The 4,979-nt window shown below is 39.0% G+C and overlaps 1 non-coding gene across 1 annotated transcript; it reads left to right on the top strand.

Moving 5' to 3' along the window:
- The first annotated feature begins 2,312 nt into the window (after nt 1–2,312).
- Nucleotides 2,313–2,420, top strand: LOC141625628 (small nucleolar RNA R71). The gene has a single exon (XR_012535397.1). It is a non-coding gene; the product is annotated as a small nucleolar RNA R71 (small nucleolar RNA).
- Nucleotides 2,421–4,979: the final 2,559 nt, after the last annotated feature.

Genomic DNA, 4,979 nt, shown 5'->3' with positions numbered 1-4,979 from the left:
ATGAATTAATTATTAAGAATTATTAACTAATTACAGGTTACAATTATCATGCTTAAATTATCGTGTTAATGAACAATTGAAAACGAAACAAAAAGAAACAAACGGACGAACAAAAGACGAAGGAAGAAGAAAGGAAGCAGGAACTGCGGCAGTCTCAGGAAGAGGCGCAGCAGGTGCTGCGTCTCTTTGAAGAGGCGCAACAGTTGGTGCGTCCTTTCTCGACGTTTGTCTCCTGATAATCCATAAAAAGGGTTTTAAAATAAGGTTTTACAAATCGGCTTTAAGAGTACTTTCGACATAAATCTTACAATATTAATTACAATAATAAAGTACAATAAACATAAGAAGGATTTACACTCTCAGACTTACATGTTTGATGAAACGAGATGAACTAAGTTAACGTTTAGTGATGCTCGACTCGAATGTACGACGAAAGTGCCCTCTAGGAGGAAAACGAATAAGATTGATTAAAGTTGATTCATGTGGAATTGGTCAAATTGGTCGGTCATGCAAAACGAGGCTGGTACTCAGAAAGATCCGAGCTTACGTGGTCGAAAGTTCAAGCACGTAGGCGCCAAAAAGTAAGAACGTGGTCTAGAATGCAAAGGGAGAAGAGAAGAGCGGACACTCGCGTGAGAAATATGTGAGACCGAAGGTCTCTATTTATACTAATCACACGAGGGAAATAGGGTTTTCGGAGAAACTTTGGAAGTGAATCTCGAAAAGATATGAAAAATACGCAGAAAAGGACTAAGGAAGAGGCGCAGCAGGCACAGCGTCCCTTGGAAGAGGCGCAGCACTTGCTGCGTCCTTTCCTCAGTGGTTTCCTCCTACGGAAGAAAGATTTTCGCGTTTCTATGATGGAATAGCGGATTAATCTCGTTTCCTTAATATTTTGTGTGAATATTACGGGAGATATGTTACCAAAGATCAAAAGATTGGAAAATATGGAATAGAAATATCCGGAACATTCCAGAACATCTTGACTCGGTTATTAGAAAATGAAGACGGTTTTTTTGACCCGGACTCCAAATGTACTCTAATTACTCCCAAAACAACCGTATCGGTACCTAGATGACAATTAAGAGGTAGACACAAGTGTTTGAGTGATCACTTAATGATAAACTTACGAACTGTCAAAAATCGTTCCGTATACCAAACATGTGGCCCAGTCATCATCGGGTGGTTTGCGGGAGGTGCAGAAACGAGGTATCTACAACTTTCCAAGTTGCTCATCAAGCTTAGGCTTAGCTTGGCGACTTGGTAATGGAAGTCTAATCACAATAGGCTCCTTAGCCTTTTCTTCATTTTTCTTCTTTGAAAGTTCGTTGGTAGTGTGTTCTTCTTTCTTAGAGTTCTCCACAACTCCTTGCTTATCACTAGCATGCACAATATCTTCATCAATTGGCCTCTTCGACCCCTCATATCTTGTACCGCTCCTCAAATGGATGGCACTAACCGTCTCATATCTTGTGGGCTGGTTACCTTGAGGAGGTAATTGCCCCTTTTGTCTTTGGGAGCTAGAAGATGCTAATTGGGTCATTTGAGTTTCTAACATTTTGGTGTGGGCAAGTATGTTGTAGATGGTAATTTCTTTAGCTTGGCTATCTTTTTGCATTTGGGTGAAGAATTTTTGTTGGTTCTTTTGCATTTGGAGGACCGCTTTTTGAACATCAAAGCTTTGGTCATTGGATTGGTTATTGGAAGGTTGATTTTGATATCCTTGGCTTTGGTTGAAAAAGGGTCTTTGAGCTTGGTTTCTCATTGGAGGTGGAGTGTATGTTGATTGAGGGTTTTGAACATTTTGGCTCTTATATGAGAGATTTCGATGGAATTTGGTGTTCTCATTATAGTAGTTGGAATAAGGGGTGTCACTCTTGTATGCTTGGAAAGCATTTACTTGTTCATTTGTTCCCCTACATTCATTTTGATCATGTCCCAAGGTTCCACAACTTTCACATACTCTATTTGGGATTGAGGATGATGCCACCATTGCATTAACATGTTGTTTGGGTGATTTGGAAGCTTCATCAAGCTTAGCCATGGCCTTCTCAAACTTCAAATTGATGGTGTCGATATGAGCACTTAGTTGAGCACCCAATTGTGTGATGGAATCTACCTCATGCTTTCCTCCTCTAGTGGCCTTTTGAGGCCTACTATATTGGGAATTATGAACCGCCATCTCTTCGATTTTGGCCCATGTTTGATTGTCATCAACTTCGGTAAACCTCCCATTGGATCCCATATTAAGAAAATTGCGTGAGTCTTTATATAAGCCGTTCCAAAATTGTTGCACAAGGAACCACTCACTAAGTCCATGGTGTGGACAAAGAACGACAAATGTCCTTAAATCTCTCACATGCTTCATACAATGATTCCTCATCCCTTTGCTTGAACCCGGTGATTTGGGCTCTCAACATTTTAGTCTTCTCCGTAGGATAAATTTTTTTGTAGAAGACATGTGCTAGCTTCTTACATGAATTAATACCAAGGGTAGCCTTGTCTAGGCTCTTCAACCATTGCTTTGCGGTACCGATCAAGGAAAAAGGAAATAATACCCATCGTATTTGGTCTTAAGTAACTCCGGTATGAGAAATTGCATCACAATAATAGCAAAAAGTCTCCATATGTAAATGAGGATCTTCACTAGGCATCCCTCCAAATTGACTTCTCTAAACTAATTGTATGAATGCGGATTTGGCAATGAAATTACCGGTTAAATGTGGTGGTGTAGGAGTACCGTTTGGTAGGTTCTCCTCGGTTGGTACGGAACGTGATGAAAATTTAGGCATTGTGGGTTGATTTTGTGGTTGGTTTGGAATTGGGTTATCCTCTTCTTCTCTTCCAAAAGGGTTGACAAACTCAATGTTATTTGGTTGAATGTCCACAATCTCTCCAATACCTACAACTCTTGAAGTACCTCTAGGAACTCTTCTATTGTTGGTTAAGGTCCTTTCAATCTCGAAATCAATAGGTAACAAATTACCTTATGATCTCCTAGTCATGCAAAATATCAAATAACTAGAAAACAATTAGAACAACATTGAGGAGATTGACTTACCCAAGGTAAAGAAAGACACAAATAAAAACAATTAACAAAAATCAAATCAATTGAACACCGTCCCCGGCAACGACGCCATTTTTGGTCCGGTCGTTTTTGTGCTTAGTGCTTAGTCGTTGTCACTACCTAACCAAAACAATATTTCTAACTCTACAAACTACTCTTTAGTGGAGTGGTACGTAAAGGTCGGATCCCAAGGGACGGGTATTGATTTAGGATTTCAATTGCAAGTAGTGTATGTCTTAAGGTGTCACAAATTGGGTTGAGATGAGATGTAATCTAAATTAATCAACAAGATGAATGTAAATTAATGAAAACAAAGTAAAGCAATTAAAGGGGTTGTAAACAATTGATTAAAGGCACTAGAGTGTCATGGGTTCATAAGGTAATCATGAAAATAGATCATACAAACATGTTCTCAAATAGATGCAAGCAACTTATTGTTGTCATGGAATCGAGTTAGTGTATATCTTACAATTCCTAGGAAGATTTAGGTCCCGGAGCCGAGTCGATCAATACTTTACAACACCTACAAGTCGACTTAGTCTCTTCCTATTCAACTCTATGCATGGTCTAACAAGGCTCGAGTTGGCTTATATCTTACAAGCCTCATTGAAAAGATAATAGATGGGTAAAAAATGCAAGGATTCATAGGCTCGCATTTCATCAAACATAACATGTGCATAGGTTGAAATCACAACAAGCAATCAAATGATTATGAAAGCATATTAGATTATGCATAGATCAATTCCCATGATTACTTCCCCTAATTCCCCATTAACCCTAACTAAAGGACTACTCACTCATAATCAAATTTAGCATGCTAATAAGGTTGTCAATCATACTAACAAAGCAAAACATGATGAATAAATGATGTGATTAACAATAATTAAACAAGGGTAAAAAGAGATTATACCTACTTGAGATGATCCAAATAATAAAGCAAAGAATAATAGAAGTAAACTTGATGATTGATGGAAGGTTGTCAATCCTACAATAAACCCAAATAATCTTCTAATTACCCAACTAAACTAAGAACAATTAAGAGAATTAAGGAAAGATTAAGATGTGATTAATATTGAAATGTGTATTACAACTTTGATTAAGACTAAATTAAGGAATTGATTGTGATAAGATGATATTAGATGTTCTAAGATTAAGATGACATGATAATCTAGGTAGTACAATAGGGTATTTATACTAATATTACGTATAAGGATTAGGGTTACTAAGGGCTTAAATGACAATTAAGACCCTAAGAGAAGCTTGACAATTTTTCTAATCTCAAGGGACATGCGCGGATTGGTGTAGCAACTCCCCAGGGACACGCGCGGATTGAGGTGAAGCACGCCTTGTCCTGTGAGGCGATCCGCTCGGGCTGGCAGTCGGGATGCTCGGATCGTGCTCTAGCACGCTCAGATCCTGCTCTGGGACGCTCGGATTGTTGCTCTGATCCGCTCGTCCTGAGCTCAGGACACTCGGATCGTTGGACAGAGTTCTTCTCTTGTTCTTGGCTCCCTAACAATCCGTGAGGACTGTCTTAGGGATGCGAGGATCTTTCATCATTGCCCATTTCACTTCATTTATTTGCTTAGGCTTCTAGTATCGGTCTCCTCTTCGATGCTTGGTCATTAGATGCAATGCATTTAGCTCCATTTTGCTCCATAAATGTAAGGCTAGCAATCCTCTCCTACCAAGGAAACAAAACCTCAAAGAATATGCAAAATGGGAAACTAAAGATAAGAAATGACCCTAATAGGTGCTAGAAAGCATAGGAACGAGGATAATTCGGGGACAAAAAGTGCTCAAATATGAGTCACATCAACCCTAGTATTATTGTGATTGTTGTTAGGTGGAGAATTTCTAGAAGAACAATTCTGGCTTCCATTGTTGACTCGTAATCGGATTTGTGCGAAGG

Source organism: Silene latifolia, chromosome X, assembly GCF_048544455.1.
Source record: "Silene latifolia isolate original U9 population chromosome X, ASM4854445v1, whole genome shotgun sequence".
NCBI classification, from domain to species: domain Eukaryota; kingdom Viridiplantae; phylum Streptophyta; class Magnoliopsida; order Caryophyllales; family Caryophyllaceae; genus Silene; species Silene latifolia.
This window is presented reverse-complemented; position numbering and strand designations above follow the sequence as displayed.